Here is a 20,127-nt window from a genome sequence, read left to right on the forward strand (position 1 = left end):
TCTCTGTAATAGTATGTATTGACTTTCCCTTGTGCTAAAATTTATTAATTGCTTATTTGTTTGTACTAATGCACTAATATCACAAACATGCTTAATAAAATAAATATAAAAAATTTAAAAAATGTGTCCGAAACCCAGGAGGTTCCTTTAATTTTACTTGTACACCAGCATTTACCAATGTATGTCTCACCCTTTTGAGTCTGTGTTCTGCTCCATATTTCACCAAGTTTCTCTGTAGAATCCAAATAGAAAATTTTACAACTTCGAGAGTCCAAGATCCCTCTTTCCAAAATTAGATAAGGATGATATCATACTCTCACACATCACTCAGGACATTGGCTGGAATAGTAGGGCTGTGGCATTGTTTGTTTAAGCCATATTTCCATGACCCCTTCATTGCCATGCACGCTAATGTCTCAAGCATCCTTTACGTAAGGGTTTATCTATAGTGACAGAGTACCCTTAGATAAAGAAACTCGGGCAACGATGACATGGTGGCAAGACCATTTAGTTTCTTGGAATGGCTGTACCATATAATCCAGGTCCCCATATGTAGTTGCAGTGACATGCCAGTATATGGACATGAACGTCCTGAAGTGTTCAGTACATAGTTGGGGGCATTATCTGTAAAGAAGTTGTCAATGCATATAAACTGTTAGGATCTTTTGCAAACTCCTTTACCATTCAATTTAACCCTTTACCAAACCTTTGAGCATAGACTGGCCTGTCTTAGTCTTCGATCACTGTACCCATATTTCAGCCATTCACTGTTTTTATTAACCCCTTGCATGTGGTGCGAATTTTCGCGCTGTGCGGGCATTTTAATTAGTGGGCCGTCCTCTGCACACGCCCACCGTGACGCATGACGGCTCCCGGCCGTCACGAGCATGCAAAGGGTTAATAACAAGAGGACTTCCATATTAAATATACCCTTAGTACCTCTTAGCTATTTTTAAAATCACTTAATACTAATCTACACACAGAGCACCTTTACCCACACTTCCCATTAGCATCTTATTTAAAAAGACCTCTGGCAAATCGCCCCCTCGAGGGGCCTATAAGCATTGCAGCACCAGCCCAATGAGGAGCTGTCCGAAGATGAAGCAAGGTCAGAGATCCCGTTTGCCACTTCAGGAGGGGTGACTGTCCCCCAGTGTTTAGCAATGTTACGTTTTGCGACTACTGTGTTTAATTTTAGCTATATTTTCATGTAGGTGGGCCATGTCCGCTCATTTGATATCAGCGGAGGAACCATTTGGGGTCAATTAAAACCTCTGTCCCCACCAACTCTGTCATTATTTTCCCAATAGTTGCAAATATGTCTGCAGCACCGGGCATTCTCAAAACAAATGAAAGTAGGATCCCTCCTGCCCACACTACCTGTGGCACTGACCATTCCCAGTGTGTCCTATATGGTGTAGAATAGTTCAGGGATAATATACCCTGTGCAGGATTTTTTGTTGGATGAGTCGGAATCGGGCACGAATTGCCACCTCTCCTGGAACCTGTATAGCCTCCGTTCATTCTTCATCATCTATCTGTCCTAGGTCACTTTTCCAACAAGCTCTCAATGTCCCTAGGGGGTCTAGCGAGTTATTTAGGAGTTTCCTATATATACATGAGATGGCTTTAGTGGCCAATGGGTCTGTCAATAATCTGTCTCCCAGTGGAGATGCCATTGGCAGGATGGTCCTTTCATGTACACAATTTTAAAGGGCATGTCCCAATTGGAGATATCTCAGCCATTCTCCTTGTCCTAGTTCATAATCTGTTTGCATAACTGCAAACATTCTGTAGGCCCTGTCTCTCCATACATCTCCCAGTTTTTCTAAGCCCAGTAGTTTTCCATTTATTGACGTTTTGCAGTATGCCTACCTTGTGAATTTGTTGCTTTCCCATAGCAGGGTCATCTCTGTTATCTTCCCCTCCCATCCTACTACTGTTTGTGTATGAGGCGGGAGACCCTTAGCCCCTCCTGTATTATAAAGGAGGCATGGGTACCCTCAATCTCCCATATTGTCCCTATCAACTCGATAGGCCGGTTCCATCCTGTCCCCAAACACTCAGTTGTTAACAAATCCTAACTGCGAGGCCCAATAATATAACCTGATGGTCTCTGTGCTTGTTCCTTTGATTTAAAGCAAACTGTTTTTTGATGTATAAACCAATGAATTGCTCGGTTGTTTAAAGAAATAATTGTCACCCGACAGAACCAATTGTTTTTCTTACATACGATTGCCCAGGTTCTGAGGGATACTGGGTTACCCCATTGCTACTAAACTCTCCTCAAAATGGCCATAGAATTTTCACCCTAAAAAGCCGTAGCATCCCTCCAGCTGGAGTCACAGTCTAATCCTGTCTATCAATTTACAGCTGTTGGCTTTGAAACTTTCTGATGCTCTTGGTCACTGGCGGGCCTTTTACCATAAAACTTGTAGCCTCATAAAATCTTATTGGGCCCCAGGTATCATCAAGAATTATAAGATTTTTTTTTAATTTTATTTTGTATTAATAAGTTTTGCATACGACAATACATAACCAATGATAGTGGTAACCCCAGTGTACAGGTATCATAATGTGCCACACGAGGTTCATGATAAGAAAACCTGGCAAGCCTAGAACTGGTTGGTGAATGGAAATTATAACAAAAAATTCCTATTTGTAAAGTGCCGACATATCACCCATAAGGGTTTCAAGGCGCTGGGAGCCGTCGCAGAGATTAAGTGAGCTATTGCCCAGAGTCACATGATGCTGAGCTGAGCTGCACCGGCGCCAGGAATCAAACCGGGAGACCTGCGCTCCGTAGTCAGCTGCTCTGGCCACTGCATCACACCTCTCCAGTATCTCATTTTAGCAAATATTGTTTAGTGCTGAATTTCCTTACCTCATTGGCATCTCGTGGCAAGCCTTTCTGGGCTGTTAATGGCTACAATTCAGCTATTCTGATGTCCCTGAGCTTTTTCAGGACAAACCCATAGGGGAACATCTTTAAGACTATAAACTGCTGATGGATATCGGATATTTCATCCTCTAAACCATGTTATTCCTAAACATGGGCTATTAAACTAAGTGTGCATTTGTTCTAAATATGGCCTGACTATGGCCCCCTATCATTTCAAAACTAACCTCATGAATCTGCTTGATTCCATTTTGAAAAAGTCTCAAATGATAGGCCCCCAGGTGTTTCACCAATACATTACTCTCTTTCAAAGGTGTTCTTTTCGGTTACTAAATGCATGAAGAATGCCTTTACTACTCGAGTACCTTTATTTTCCTTCTCATGCAAAGGTGTGTGTGCTATGGCCTTAAATAACTGGAATAAAGACTACTGTTCTCCTCATTTATTAAGCTTTCTAAAAAACAATTAAAAAAACTCCTGTATCTTCTCCTGCTTAGGCTAAGAATATATCTTTGACTAAAGAGATACAAACACCATCAGGTACTCATTTCACTAGAGGAGACGTGGTCTCTGGAGCCTTTATGGCTAAAACAAGATTAGAGGACATTCTGCTGAGTGGCCCAACATTTTATTGCAAAGTGGTGGCTCGTGCTTTTTTGGTAGTAGCTAATGGACTTTAAACAAGCTTATGGGCCTCCAGTATTGCAATAAAATATAGATGTACCAAGCTAGAATACTGAAAGAAAGTCTTGATCAAATTAAAGACACAGAGGTGAATATTAATCTTCCGCTATCTATATCTTCTCCGATGTTTTGTTTCCCTCCCATTTCAATTTGTGTACAGTTGTTCCTCACTGGCTTTTGCCTCCATTTCAAGACTTTGAACTTTTATTTTATTTATATATATTTTTGTCCATTCTGGCTTGTAGATTCTAATTGGTAGTTAAGGTCAGATTTTTATTTCGATCCAAAATATAACAAGTTGCCATCATGTAGAGGTAACACAGCTCTCAGGTTTCCAATTTCGGTGTGTGAGCCCATGTTTATTCTTAGCTTTCTGAGCCCTCTAAAGCAAGAATAAAACTGGACTGCGTGAGATACTCATGCATGGACCTGGGAAACTTCAGCGCTCTGGTAGTTCTAAATTTATAACTGAGCAAACAAGCTAAAAAGTGTTATGGTGAGTAAATTATTATAATATACCAACAACAATATTATAAATAATATGATAAAAGTATATGAAATATGGATAAAAGCATCCCAGATGTTAAACACAGTTTTTTTTATAAGAACTTTATTCGATTTGATACACAAACCATAAAAGCATATAAATAACAGTAATTAAAAATGTTTCACAGGAATACATTTGGGTAAAATAAGCTAAAGTATAATATCAGCGTGATTCCATAGCCTACCGTGTGTTAACGGGGAAATAAAACTCAGTGATATACTCAATCCACCCTTGTTATTCGTAGCTTCCACACAATAGAGAGTAAAAACATTGGTTGACAATTTTAAAAACAACAATGCTACCCGTGTCTGCCTAAATCTAGCTTGCCTTAACAGGTCCTTCAAAAAGCAATTTCCTGGGGAGTACGTAATACGGGCAGAGTAAAACTAAATTAAGGGTATCTGCGGAGACCTATTGTCGCAGCCGCAAGGCCCTCTCCCTTCCAAATTTATAATGCCGGTACTGCCAATAAATGATGGATGCACTTTAATCTAAAGCTGGTTATCAAAAATCGATCATGGGCACTTGTCATTAATGTTAGATAAGGTTCTATGCCCTGTGATGTTTTAACTAGGATATGATCTCTCACTGAGTGTTTCCCCAATTCGACAGTTTTGCGCTGTGCCATAGTAAACTTTAGGTACAGCGCTTTAATATCACCAATGTCTTTTACCCTTATTGGCTCTGGTTTGTCAAATAGATCTGCGCGCCCCAGGTTAACAAAGGAATCCCTAACGTATTTGAACCATGGGATTTTCCGCGCGTACTCCAGGGAGAGAGAATCCCGCATTACCAGCCTTGTCAGGCCCAACTCTGCATTGATCCAACTTTTTAACCAACATACTAGGGGCTTCACTCCCACACTATCTGATATGTACCTAACCCCCAGTTCCTCATGTGTCAAGTATGCTGGCATGCTATGTGGGACCTTCATCATCCGCCTTAGATATTTATTCTCTTCCCTGTGCAAGTTGGTGGGCTTAACAAATCCCCACACCTCACTCCCATACAAGAATTTAGCACAGCAGATGGAATTATATAATTTTAAAATCACACCTGGGGTCCACACCCCAGCCTCTGGGCATATTTTGCAATTGAACCCATGGACCTGTTCAAAGTCAGACACTTATCCTCTATTAGATGTTTGACGTTCAGGTGGTTGTCAAAAAACACACCCATATAGGCGAAGGCTGGGACTTTGCCTAAGGTGTATGAGCCTATGGTGTAATTATATTTTTAGTAGGCTACTTTCCCATCTCCATTACATATGATTTTGCAAGATTAGAGGACATATCCAAGTGATCCATGAATTTCACGAAGCCATCTATTAAAAGCTGCAAGCTATTTGGGGTACGGACAAGAAGCACTGCAACGTCAGCGTACAGCAGAACCGTAACTGTTCTATCACCTATTCTAGGTATGTCAGCCTCAATGTTACGCAAGGTGGCATCGAGCTCGTTGATATATAAGGTAAACAAGAATGGCGCTAACATGCATCCTTGTCTAACCCCACTAGAACACTTAAAAAACTCTGTGACTTTCCCCTCCTTTGTGTATCTTACAGCTGCAGTTGTGTTGGAATGCAGTGACAGAAGGATATTTATTATAGGTATGTCTACCCCGAGGTCCCTCATTAGAATCCACAACTTATTGCGATTCACACGATCAAAGGCTGCGGTGAGGTCCATGAAGGCTAAATATAGCGCCCCAGACTTCGCTATAGTACATTTTGTGGTGATAAGGTACAGGTTAAGACACTAATCTACGGTGAATTTTCTCGGTCGAAACCCATATCGCACATCCGTGATAATTTGTGTCTCCTCTGCCCAATCCATCAACCTGTTTAAAATCACCCGCCCCAGGACCTTCACTGCAACATCTATCAAAGATATCAGCTAATAACAATGTGGACTGTCTCTGTTACCCTTCTTAAAAATCGGCACAATAATAGCAGAAGACCAGGATGCGGGCATAGTTTTATTTATTGCTGCGTTCAGAACCCTAGTTAGAAGAGGGGCCCAGACCTCAGTGTTAACCCTAAAAAGGTCCGGTGGAATCCCGTCTGGCCCCGGTGCCTTGTTCCTTGTCAGACCCTCTATTCCTAGGGTTACTTCATCCAACGTGAAGACAACGGGGTTGCCACCTAGTTGCATAATTGGGGTTTGCTGCTCAACCTGACTAGCAAGATGGTTATACAGTCTCTGAAAAGGCTCCTGCCATTGGTCTGGCAAAATATTGTTACTTAGCCCCGGCTTGTTTGGGTCAGAGAAACAGGGGTTATTAATTACTCTCCAGAAGCGTGCTGAGTCCTTCGATTTTGCTGCCTCTGTGAGTTCTTCCCATGTAGCACGTTGTAACTTCTCCTTTCTTCCTTTGACCGCTAACTTATAGCTTGCACGACAGGCAGCCACCAGTTCCCTATCTGTAGGTTTCTGCTTAAATGCCCCTTTTAACTTTCTCAGGGCCTCCGAACACCGACTGTCAAAACACCTTGGGGGGGCCCCACTAGACCCCCGTGAGAGGGACTTCAATACATTTTCTACCAGATGTGCAATATTCGTGAAGGCCTCGATTAGTTTCGACCCTTCCACACCTAAATCTAGGCATTTCATTATTTCCTGCTGCCCTCTATCAAATAAAGAGGCATTAAAAGTGCCAGTTTCGACCTGGGCCCATCTGAGACTTCTACCTTGATCTGTAGCAACGACTTCCGTGCACCCTACCTGTCTATCCATCACTTGCAACTGTGACTGTGTTCTAAGCACTAGAATAAGCGGGTTGTGATCACTGAACACACTATGTTCAATATCAAATCTCAGTACACCTCCCTTTAATAAGGGAGTGACAAAGATAAAATCAATGAACAAGTGACAGCCTCTCCCTTTAAATGTAGGGGGACCCAAACTATTCCTTTTATTGGTAATCACGTCCATCGTGTGAGTTAACCCGTATGAGTGTTATAGGCCAGTAAGTTTTCTTCCCAACTGGGTATGCTCCAGATGAGGGCCTTTCCTTAATTGTCAGGATAGCCAGTATTCCTGTGCTACCCTCAATTGAGGGCACAGGTGACAATTAAAGTCTCCTGCTAGTATCAATTGAGATTGAGCCATCCCCTTCCCTCATGTCTTTTAAATCATGTACTTAGTTCATGAAAACTACAAGCACCCTGCAAGTTTAACATTGCATTGTAGACATTTATTAGAATTACCCTGAAAGAATTATTTGTGAATTTTAATCCTTGAACAACCTTTGAATCCCAGGCCAGATTCTTCCATTTGCCTTGTAATCTCACATCTATAAACATAATCAAACCCCCCTTAGCTCTTCCAGATACTGATCTAAATGCCGGGGAAAAGAAGGATTTATAACCTTCAATAAAGAAGGTCTTGCTTGTCTCCCTTGTCTCCTATAGACATATTATATGGAACTCCCTCACATAGGTGAGCCATTGCTCATCACCAAATTTACTGGATAATTCCACTATATTCCATGAAATGATCTTTATATCTCCTCCACTACTCCCCCCACTTAGAACGATAGGCCCATTACTAAGCAACTGGCCTGCAAACCCTCCCACCAAGTTTATGTCCCGATTATCAACTTCACTGGACATAGCGGGGAATAGAATTGTTGTCCCTATAAAGGGTTCCAAGCTCCTCTCTGCCACCCCAGTATCAGCCAGATGACTCTCGCTGACTCCCCCCCACACTTCCCTGGATAGGAGTCAATCGACTTCATTCAGGTCCCTCAGTGATGCGAATGCATTCAAGGATGCCCCAAACCCGGCAGCCCAATAAATTCCCTGACCCTTTCCCGCAAAGCATTAGACACGGTTAATACTAGGCCCTGGTCTATAAAAATACACCAGGGGCAAAGGTTTGATGCTGGACTCTATGGCAAATACACAGGTTGAATACAAGAGGATACCCTGGGCCAGTTCTATCTGAATGTAACAATAACGCAGTGGCCCGGGAAAGCTTTCCTTGACTTCCCTATCCAGGCGACTCTCCTCGTCATAAGGATGTGCTGTTGCTCTTTGATGTTAAATACAGCATACTTGCGCATCCAATGCACCACTTTATTAATCAACTGGAGGGTGGTCTCCTCCTGTGTGTTGTCACGCCCAGGCACACCTGTCAATACCACTGTATATGGGCAGCTTGCCGGTGGGACGTCTATTACTGGGAGCTCTGCACTATGAGGGACCATCAAACTGTCTTCCCCTCCCCTCGATTGTTGGGTTTCAATGCCCCTCTTTCAGGTGTGCTGTCTTCACTCCGACTCAGCCGTATCTTGTCCTGTCTACATATCCCTTGAGTTCCTTACAATGTCAGATCGCGTTTTGGGACGGGCTCCTGCAACATTCAATTGGGGCATATAATTTAAATTTTCTTTACCCCTCCCAGATCTTTCAGAAAACCCAGGGTCAGGACCAGTTGGGGACACTGGGATTGGAATCCTTGTCCCTGTTTCCACCTCTCCCCCTACCCCCTGCACCACAACTGGTACGATCGCTGCTCGAGCAGGGTGGTTTCAATAACACTTCCCCTTTTTAGCTGTGTTTGCAAACCCACTATTCAGCTGAACAATCGCCGCAAATGTCTCCTCGACCAGCCGTAGTTTGCAAATTAGGGGATCCAACAGTACTGTAACCAATGTCTGTAATCTTCTCCAATAATCGTTGCTACAGTCCAATATTGGGGGACTCAGATCTGAGCCCTGTGGCATAGTGTTCACTCCTATGTCTGTGAGATCCTCATGGGGGCTTTTGGAAGGAGCTTGCTTAGGCTTCTGTTTTAGTCTTTGTGGGGCAGCACTCCTAGACCGTTTGGCTGGTGGTTCGTTGTTAGTTGTTAATCCCGGGCCCGCCCCTCACCCTCTTGGGCTAGCTCTTGATTGCTTCTTAGTTCTAGTAGCTGTCTCTATTAACCTGAGACCATGTTGCTTAGGTATTTCAGGGAAAAGCAGAGCTGCTAAAGGCCCAGTGCACAAGATCTCTGGGGATGCATACAACTCTTGATCTGACGTGTCTTCATCTCCCACTGCCATCGCCTTCTCCATATCTACGATATCTGTAGAGGTATGCGTATAAGCTCCTTCAATCGCAATAACCGTTCTCCCCTCATGTCTATCCATAGGGACTATCTCGTTTTGCAAGTGTGTGAGCTCTATGTGGGCACTGGTGGAGGATTTAGCCCTGCTTATCTCCTCCAATAACGACCTCTTGTGATTCACCAAGTTATCCAGCGACAATCTTTTTTCAGTAATCTGTATTTCATGGATTAATATAGATTCCGCTCGTGCCCAAAAGGCATCTAGTGTCCCCGCAATACCTGCCGCTGCCCCTAGGGAAGAGCGAGCCTCCTTGCGTTTAGGACATTTATCCATTACAAAATGTATAGTAGGCTGAGCAAAATGATAAACAGTACCTTTTTTAGATGAGAATTTTGCACCCCCTCTCTTGTGTTAGTCGCCCAGTCTTCTCCAGTCTTTGACGGGCAAGGACGGGCCCGCGCGCGTCCCACGCTGCAGGGGTCGCAGGAGGATTTTGTAGGCGCCTCCTGGCGCAGCAGTGACGTTGGCGGCAAGGGAGTCTGGGGAGTGTAGTCCAGGACTCTCCTGCTCCCGTGGCAATCTCCGCATTTCTGTGTACTTGTCCTCCACCAGAGGCAAAACGAACAACAGGCAGGCTTCCCGCGCTGCGGGGGTGGCGGGAGGATTTTGTAGGCGCCTCCTGGCGCAGCAGTGACGTTGGCGGCAAGGGAGTCTGGGGAGTGTAGTCCAGCACTCTCCCCCTCCCGTGGCAATCTCCACGTTCCGTTGTACTTGGCCCCCACCAGAGGCAAAACAAACAACAGGAAGGCTTCCTGCACTGCGGCGGTTGCAGGAGGATTTTGTAGGCGCCTCCTGGTGCAGCAGTGACTTTGGCGGCAAGGGAGTCTGGGGAGTGCAGTCCAGCATTCTCCCACTCCTGTGGCAATCTCCGCGTTCCGGTGTACTTGGCCCCCACCACAAACAACAGGCAGGCTTCCACAGTTAATTACAATATATGTTACTCTTAGAGTTTAGACATTTATGATATTTATCCCAAAAACGAGATAACTCAAGCACAGACCACAATGGTACAGCCGTTGAAACTAAATATCACAGTTTGAGTGATTGACAGAATCTCGACTTCAACAAATATTGGTTTCAAAAGTAATGGCCTATCTAGTATTAGATGGGGGCATATGCATATTAAGGGGCCTATTAGGATGGCGGACGGACCTGCGTCCGTCTGCCATCCCAGAGGAGGAGGGACCATCCGCCGGGGTAGCGGCGGTCCCTCCGTGCGAATTAGGATGTGACCGCCACCCTGGCTTCCGCCGCCCGAAGGATGCGGATTATCCGCTATCATAATCGGCCCCTTTGTGTGGTAATTCCTACAGTTTGTAACCACAGTCTGCAGCCCCTACGTTCATTGATCTTTGCTCTACATGCACATATAAATTCACAAATAGGTATCATACAACACATTAAAAAATACAATTTCTTTCCTGGTCAAGATGGAAAGTTTACTCAAGATATCTTTGTATTTTACATTATTTTTCTTACTTTGCGTAAGAAAAATAAATTCTTGGTCTAAAAAAAAACCTGGCCCAAAGTTATCCTCAACTTCTTCTGAAAGAGAGAGGTAAAACCCAAATATCACTTATCAATTCTATGCTGGAAGAAAATTAAGAAATTCCCAGATCAGAGCGCTGCCCAGAATGTCATGTGATGTAATTTCACGCCGTAGTAAAGGTTTTTAAGCGTTCCCCTTCTGCATGTGTAATCTATGCTTTAAAATAGGGGTGGGTGAAAAATTCCACTCTGCCAGCGCAGTTCACAGAGTTTTTCGCACTCCGCGCTCTGCGTGGAGTGCGGAGGTACGAAAAAGTCTGTGAACAGATGCTATATTTAAACATTCCACACATGTTTAAATATACTCAAGGCATAGTATTTGGTACTGGGAGAGTATGCTTCTATTTCAAATTCTATGCTAAATAGCACACGCACACACCTCTGCCCCATGGTGCAAAGGTGTATTGTGCAAGGTATCCGGTTTGCGCCGCAGATGCAGGGTTAGAAAGCAGCAGCAGGTCCTTTTTAATACACGTGGCTATGCTATGCTATGCTTTCACCCATGTATGCAATGCCGCATTGCAACAAATTTGTTAGTTACGCAAAAAAAAAATCTGGTCTTTTGTGTGCACGTCTGACCTGCCTAACCTTATCCCCCACACTCCAGTAGATGGTGGCAATTACACTGAAAAATAATATTTCAGTGTCATTTCTCTCTCCTTACTTCACCTCACCTTTTCTCCCTTAATCCATCCTATTAACATCTCTATCTCTCATTCTCTATGTACCTTCATCCCCTCCCTCTGTTTCAGCTTTCTCTGCCTCACCTTTGTAAATCACACATATTTCTCAATAGTCCCCTTATACCTCACTCAACTTGAACTCCATTAACCTCTCGCTCAAGACCCTGCCCCTCTCCAGCACTCTCTATGCCTACATCTATATCTGCCACTCTTGATCGCCCCTCTCTCCCCCTCCCCCTCCGCTCTCCTTCTACCTCATCCTTCTCTATTACTTCACTGTTGTTTTTCCATCTGACCTCCCTGTATCTCTCTTCTATCGACTTCACTTCTCACATTTTACGTTTATCTCTATCTTTACCTCACGTCTCTATCTCCATGTCTCTACCTTCTCTTTGTCTCTCTCTCTGTCCTTTCTTTACCCCAACACTCTCCCTCTATCTCTTTATCATTTCTCTCTTTAACTCCCGACCCTGTTTCTACCCCACTGCTCGCTTGTTTACTTGCTACTTCACCTCTCAATTTACCTCGTCATTAGTTCATCATTTCACCTCCGGTTCTTCTTTGGTTCTGTTTCCTTCACTTCTCTATATATCTAACTCTTTTCTAGCTACTTCTATTTCTATACATCTACCCCATTTCTCCATCATCAACTCCTCTCTCTGTCACTCAAACACACATCTCTTTCTCTACCTACTTCTCTATTTCAACGTACCACGTCCATCTCAACTATCTCTCTCAACATATTTCTTTATAGATCTCTCTACCCCACTATTTCTTCCTCTACAACTCTATCTGTGTATAAACATCGCCTCTCTTTCCCTATTTCATGTCTCTCAACTTCCTCTTTTCGCTCTACACCTCTACCCTTCACCCCTCTCTATACCTTCCCCCTCTTCCCCTCTACTCCTCTTTACTTGATCCTTTTTACTATACATCGTCTCATTTTTCTCCCTTTACCTTGCATCTCCTTGTTTTTCCTCACAAGTCTTTTTGTCTCTTCCACTACCTCTCAATTACTTTATCTCACTCTTTTTCATCTCGATACAAAGCATTTGGTCCCCAAACATACTTCAATCAGGGGTACCACAAGGCAACACAAATGAGTTTTATGAGGCATAGATTGGGAATTCTGCCTTGAGCTCAGCCCCTTCCACCATGGCAAAGGCCATCAGCACAAGTCACCTGTAGACTGGGCAATGCTAAACAAGGCGACATACTACATCTAATCTGCCTATGCAAAGAAATGCTCGAAGCACGGTGGAACCTCCTAAAAAAAAACGTTTAATCTGAAAGGCATTTGCACTAGTAGGCAAGCTGTGTTAGCCTGTCTAAAGCCAAAAAATACCCAGCTAAACTGCCAACTAGTAAAATGCTTAATGATAGCCAAACAAAAACAGCTCAAGAACGCGTAAGACAAACAAGGATCTGCCTCCTTATTCCACCTATCTCTGGGAACATGTTCCAACAAAGACCATCCTTTCGGACTCATTTTCAACCGCATTGGAACTATGCCTGCAGTTTCAAACACATCTCGAACTAAACCACGATTAAGACCTGGGTTGTGGCCACTCTGCTATGATGCTAAGCCACTGAGGGCCACCCCTAAGAACATACAACAACCTCTAGTTTGACTGCACAGAACCTCTTTGTATAAGGACCCTTTAATCGCAGGATGTTTTACATAAATTTAGACCGCACTGCTTAACGTTAAAAATGCTAATAGTTTTTAGAGCCGGTCTGAGATGTTTATATTTTTACATTCCTATATTTTTTTTACCTTGTAGTATTTATTTGGTTTTACAGTATGCAATGGTTTTAATTAACTATGCAAATAAACTTGATTCTGATACTCTTTTTCATCTCAATTACTTTATCTCACTCTTTCTCATCTCTTTTTCTGCATCCTTTCTCCACATTTCCTTCTCCCTATGTCTATTTCTGTCTACTTCGCTATAACACCTCGTCTATTTCTCTACCTCACTTTCTGTATCTACATCTTCCTTTATCTATGTCTTTATCTTTCCTTCAAGCTAACACACCTTTCCCAATGTACTTTACTTATCTTCCTAACTCACATTTCTTTCTACATCATTTCTACCTCTACCCCCTTTTCCCACTACTTCACATCTCCAGCTGTACTGCTCTCTTCATGTCTCTTTTCATCTCCCGTAAACTGCTAATCCCATTTCTTCTACACAACAGGTGGGGAAGATAAATCAGTGGGATGGTGAAAATCCTCAGAGTGGTGCATTGATTTTCACTGTTGCATAAGAACACCAGTAGAAAAGGGGGTTATATTTGTTATTACAAATATTTAGCTACTAAAGCTACAGTTTCAAGCACTATGTGCATATGTCTTAATTAAATATTATGCACTAGTCCAGATGGAGAAGTCTGAACTTCTAACAGTTACACCGGAGAAAGTTGACATTGCAGATCTGATGACAGCGGTCCCTTTTTTGTTGTAGAAAAGACAATTAAATATCTAGGTTTCTATATGACATCGATGATTGGCGGTCGAATACAGCGGGGCTTCTGGCCAATTAGAAGCAAAATGGTTGAACAGCAGTTTTTGTATGTGTTTAGGTGAGGCCTCATCAGACTATAAAGATGACTGTCAATCCACACCTGATGTACATCTTTCAAGCTCTACCCATTAGGATCAAGAAAGGTGCACTAGAGGGACCGCTGCAGAAACTCTAACGGTTTGGTTTGTCTGGCAGGGCTACTGTTACATTCTTGTTCATTTCTTTTCCTTTAAGTGTACTGCTGTGGTTGCATGCCAGTGCATGAGACATGTTTATCTTTGAGAATGTTCTCAGTTCTAGAGTTGGTTAGCTAGTACTGTTGACTGTTGAAGCTCAGTACAGGCTGAACTAGGATACTGATGGATGACATTCGTGCTGCCAATAAACCAAGACTATTTTCCTCTAATTTGTCTGGATGATTACTACAGCTACCTTCTGTGGCTCTCTGCCTAACTGGTGAAAGCTCGAAGAAGTAGGGCTGGTCTGGGTTTCCCAGGCTTACTCAAATATTAAAGGGCGGCAAACTTAAGGATAGATAGCGAATGGATGCAAAGAGTATCTGTCTACATTGACCATGCAGTGGAAGGTGCAGCTGTGTGTGATGTGCTGTGGATGCCTATGAATGATACAACCCCCCAACCTGTACTGTTGTTAGATAACTAGTACAGTGCGGGAAACCAGGCAATAACAAAAAATGTTGCTAACAACTTTCCTGTCCATGGCATTGCAAAACTCTCCTTGGAACCCATCCTCCAGGATGATGTGGAACTCTCTAGACGCGTTTCTAGACTCTTACGAACCTCCATGAGCAAAGTGCGTACCACGGATCATATCTTGAGAGCTATACCTGAAATAACTGTATTTATGCATAATGCTCATTGTTACCTGTACAAGGTTTTATACTATGTAGAGTCTGCTAATATCATGTGTCCTTGTGCCAACTTACACACAGAAATGTAAAAGCGTTGTTACCGCTAGCCCAGCTGTTTCTCTTCCTTCTTCCTTCCCTTCTTTTCTCTTCTCTCTCCTTTTTCCTTTCTTTTGCCTGTCCTTTCTTTTTCTTTTTTTCTGTCATTGTTTGATGTGATTAGTCTCACTGTAGTCATAAAGGCGCATTATCCTCAATCAATGTACTCGCATGTAAAACTCTACCCTAGATACAGTATGGCTACCCTGATATATGCTTTCTGTATACCTTGTGAAAATCAATAAAGTATTTGGAAATAAAAACCAAACTCTTCCTGATACATTTCAATCTACAATTCTGATTGTCAAGAAAGGGAGCAGAGTACCTGATAGGGAGGATGTGGAGGGAAGGTGGCTGCCACATAATTACACATATGCAAACTTCAAAGTTTTCAGAATACATATAAGTGGCATTGCCAGGGTTTAAGTGTGTGTATGTGTGACACTCCAAGCGTTATGTATAATGCTTTTAGTGAAAATTAATTGTGATTACAACCAAGCAGAAAAATCCATGTCATAAGAGAGATATCAGAAATTGACCCCTTTTCGCACAACATGAAGCTCTAGAAGTAAATGCTGCTTTCTTTTCGTTCAAATGCTCTTTTCTGACCCGAGATGCATGTGCAGAGGGCAGGGACCACCCACCAAAAACCTCGTAAAATAGTGCACATTGTGAATGAAGTTGTCAGTCTGATAGGAGGAGTAACCATGACAACAGTTAACCTTTCTTCAACCTTCTATATACAGAATGCTGACTCTCATAGCAGCTGCATGCTGACTGTCAAAGGTCTTTCTGCACACTGACATAAATAACTTTACCCACTTGGTGGCAAGCAAAGGAGAACTGCTGCTGAGCTCAGAGGAGCTCTCAAAATTGCGTGACAAAATGTTCCAATGCGGGGATGATTAATGACTTGCGTTAGTCTGACCCCTCATGTGTGGCACTTGGCAGGCCTGGATATGGTCTCGTATACAACTGCTTTTTAGGGTACAAGCTACTGAAGGGGAAATAATTTAATTAGCAGCAGCCGAGACATAGGCTCAAGCACCCTTGCATGATACACCCTGCAGCCATTATAGGTGGGTTCCTGTTGGAAACATTTATAACTACAATCTCAGGAACAGAGTGTGATATCTGCAGTCTGCAAGATACTTACCAAGACTACTGAGCCAAAGTTGAAAATATATGGGGCGGGCACCCAATGGAAAACAGGTTCTAATCATTCATGAGAAAAACTGTGGGAGTGTATATGAAAAATTGCCTGGCTCTTCGACATAGAGAAAATGTTTTTTAGGTCAGTCAAGGTGATTTCTGGTACCCCGCAGGATCAGTTAAATGTTCCCTGAAATATCTCAGCAATGCTTCAAAACAGTAAAGATAAGGTCATACATGTGTGGTGGGCCTGCACTCAGATACACTTCTTTTGTAAATCAATGTTTCCTGCTTTAAGAAAGATAGTGGAGTTCTCGCTCCTGAACACTTTGGCACTGGGTGTTCAAATGACGAGTGGAACGAAATGGATAAGGCCAGTTTTAGACTGATTTACCAGATGTTGCAGTCAGCAAAGATATTTGTTGTTTGTCTGTGGAAAAGGGATTCTGATGCTTTATTGGTATCCTGGCTGGTAATGAAATCTTTGAGAGCTGATGCCGATAGATAGGTTCACAGCCAACTTTACCGAATTTAGGGCTGTATGGCTATTTAGTGGTTGCAAAATAACAGTCGCAATTTGTACCAAGTATTTTTACGACCAGTAAAGAATTTTAAGAACTGACCAATGTACCAATAGGCTGGTTCTTAAAATGATTAACCGTAGTATGTCAGAAACTGACGTATCTCATGCATATTTATGAGGTAGGTCGGCAATTCCGACTTACTACGAGTGGAGGCCATCACCGAAATGGTGGTCTGCTGGGGTCAGCAGAACACCATGTCTGTGATTGCTTTGTAATAAAACAGACTTTTTTTCCGAATGCAGCCCGTTTACTTAAAAGTAAATGGGACTGTGTTTAAAAAGAAGTTTCTTTTTTTCTTTTTGACTACTGCCTCCTCTCAAACAATCTTTTTTTGCATTTACATTTGCGAATAGGTTGCCACCTCCTTTGAGGTGTCAGTAAAATATCAATGTTTCGCGACTGAATTTTGGGCGGAAAACATTGATACATTAGATACCAACTCTGTATTTGGAAGTGATGCTTACAACATGCCCCTTCCGGAGACCAAATCGCTTATCCATTCAAAATCCCATATAAGGACTCAGAAAAGAGTTACAAATCCTGAATAGAAGCGTTTGCTACGGTAGCATGCTCAGTAAGCCTGGCCCACAGTGGCAAGTTTATATTTGCCTGGCTTCACCTGCTTACCTACTGAAAACAGGAATCTATCTTACCGTCCACCCTTGAGGGCTTAGGGGCTCTTTGACTGACTCCGTGATTGGCTCCACACTTGGCAGATTTGGGACTAGAATAGATGAATTATTTGCAGCTGCCTAGAACCCTGTATTGTGTAGCTTCTTTTTACCATTAAAACAAGGACTACAGATCCCAAATGCAAAGATAACCCCCTGGAATGGAGCAGCTAGTCACAGATGGACCTAGGGAAACTTGGCAGTACTGTTCAATTAGGTGATGACACAATACATTTCTGAGGGAACAACTTTTCCAGCCTTATTTTTTTCTTATAAAATTATTTTTTTCAGGTGCGAAAGTCAAATTGGCGCTACTGAACTAAACCAGGACTAAAGATCACAGAATGCATTGGTATTGTCAGTGACAGGTCTGTAAATTAAAGCTATCGGGCTGCAAATAGATCATTTGACAGATGAAAGTAGTTCACTAGTCCTGTTTTTTCTTTGCTTTCTGATGCTTGTGTTTGTTTTTATTTCTTTCATAAGTGAGTTTGTAAAGACGATAAGTAAATAAGACAGCTACGATTTAGATGTGCTTTGCATTCTAAACCAAGTACTACAAACACCGGAATGCTAATAGAAAAAGAACAAAATGTTAGGTGTTACACTTTTTTTGGTTAACTGATCCATGTAATCAGAAAACACCGTTGGCTATTACCACCTGACTTATTGTAGCCCTTTCTACAGGGATGTATGATGTTAGCACGCACACTTTTACCACGCATACCATTACCACGCATTTTTTACAACGCGATACCTTTACAACGCATAGTGCTTTGGGTGCTGGATAGTGAATAGTTTAATTTACTATTCCAACACCAGTCCCCGTGGACACTAGGGAAGGTTATTGGATAGTAAATTGACCTATTCACTAGCCATTCCCTAAGTCAGATCGCCTCAAAGCGCTATGCATTGTAATGGTATGCGTTGTAACAGATGCGTGGTAATGGTAGTGCGTGCTAAAAGATGCGTGCTAAAGGTTGTATACCTTTCTACAGTGACTTGTCTCTAATTCTTCTTATGGAGTGCATTTGTATGGCTGTCTTCTTCTCATCGACCTGAACTTATCGAGAGTAATCAAGTTTACTGGTAAGTAATCGGACCACTCCCTTCATTTCAGCCAACAATGCAGGACTTGTAGTTTTATTTTGCCTTTTATTAGTTTGTACATGCAAACCACAGAATGCAAATTATTTCAGTTAAAGGCTGCAGGGGCCAGTTTGCAAATCCTGAAATGCAATAATTTGAGATCTCTGAAAACTATGCGGGGTTCGGCACTGGAATCCTTGTCCAGTCCACAGGACAGACACCACCTTTCAATTATTAATGACTTTTATTGTAATAAATCAGTACATTCTGGGAGTTGTTGTGTTATTTTTTAGCCTTCTATTCGACTTACACATTTAATAACAATGATTTTTAAGGGGAAACCAAAGACTAGCGACATAGCGTCTAGCTGACATTGTACGACCTAACAACCCCAGCTGCAAGTATTAGCTAAAAAAAACATCATCCAATTCGCATTTTTTATGCCTTAAGCACTCCTCTGCCTGTGGATTGGTGTTTTCTATTTCTAATTTCAAAACGAAATAAAATTTACAGGGATATCCTTCAAATCTTAGCCACTCAGCATTTCACTTACCGGGAGAGCTTTAATACTCGTCTTTTCGTCTTTAATGATAGCCGAGGCTTCTGTCATTGCAGCCGGCGCGCGCCTTTGAGGCCCGGGAGCGCGAGGCGTTCGAATGAATGACGAATGTCCGGGCATGAATGGGGCGTTGAGAGCTGCACAGATGCGAGAGGTGCAGCGGCATTGTGGGAAACCTGCGGCCCGGCGGCAGGAGCTGATCTGAATTTTAATAAGAGGGGTGATGACCCCGCCGGGGCCTCCCCTATTGTTGGCACTGAAAAACGCCAGACAAGAAAAAAAAAACATTTGTGAATAGCAAGTGTCTCAGCAGCTGTGAGTGAAGGACGGTTACGGACGCTGGAAGTGCTTGCTTTCCAAGAAAAAAAATATGTTTTGGAATAAACCATGTTGAGGTGGGAGAATCTTTCAGGGCTTGGAGGATACAAATATATGGTGAGATTGCCACGTGCTAGTGACGTGTGAGCTACTCCTCTTCGATAATGCTTCAAATAGAGTTTCAAACATGGGGGTGAAAGGCACAGAAATGTGTTAATTATCTTTGTGCGGCTGCAGTTAACGCGTGAATGAGAATGAGTCTGCGCCGTCAGGGGGCCGTGTGATGGTGCGGGTGGCACGTACCCTCGTCGTTCCAGTGGTGCCAGTTTCTTCCGTTACGTGCTCCATCAGGATAGACTGGGCACTTGTAGTGGGGGGCAAGTGATCGATCTGTTAGTGAAGCCCCACAAAGTGAACTAATAGTAATTATATAGCGCTTACTACGCCCGAGGAGGCGTTGATGCGCTTTACACCGGGCGACAACCTAGCCATTTTCCTTCTGCTTTTGTGACTCAAAATCAAAAACCATCCAAAAAACTGACCAATAGGGAAGATTGCCCAGAGTGCCCAGAATCTAGATTTACGGACACCCGTGCTTGTGTTTACGTAGCGCTGTGTCTAATAATGCTCAGTAAATCAACGTATGGGTCGCTTTGAGCAACGCGAGCACCAGTGCAAAACCTTTTTATAGACCGCCGTCCTAAAAGGAGGCAAACATAGACAAGACCATCATAGTTATTACTGATATGTCACAATATTTTAGATGTCGATGGTGTGTTTTGT

General features: G+C 42.8%; 1 protein-coding gene across 1 annotated transcript in view; it reads right to left on the reverse strand.

Annotated features, from left to right (window-relative positions):
* Positions 1–19,154, reverse strand: part of B3GNT4 (UDP-GlcNAc:betaGal beta-1,3-N-acetylglucosaminyltransferase 4) — a 106,880-nt gene extending 87,726 nt beyond the window's left edge. Inside the window, exon 1 of the mRNA XM_086942975.1 lies at positions 19,021–19,154. The gene's annotated coding sequence lies outside the window, so the exon portion shown is untranslated. The remainder of the gene's footprint in view (positions 1–19,020) is intronic.
* Between the last annotated feature and the right edge of the window lie 973 nt (positions 19,155–20,127).

The sequence above is a fragment of the Lissotriton vulgaris genome, chromosome 11 (assembly GCF_964263255.1).
Source record: "Lissotriton vulgaris chromosome 11, aLisVul1.2, whole genome shotgun sequence".
Lineage (NCBI taxonomy): Eukaryota > Metazoa > Chordata > Amphibia > Caudata > Salamandridae > Lissotriton > Lissotriton vulgaris.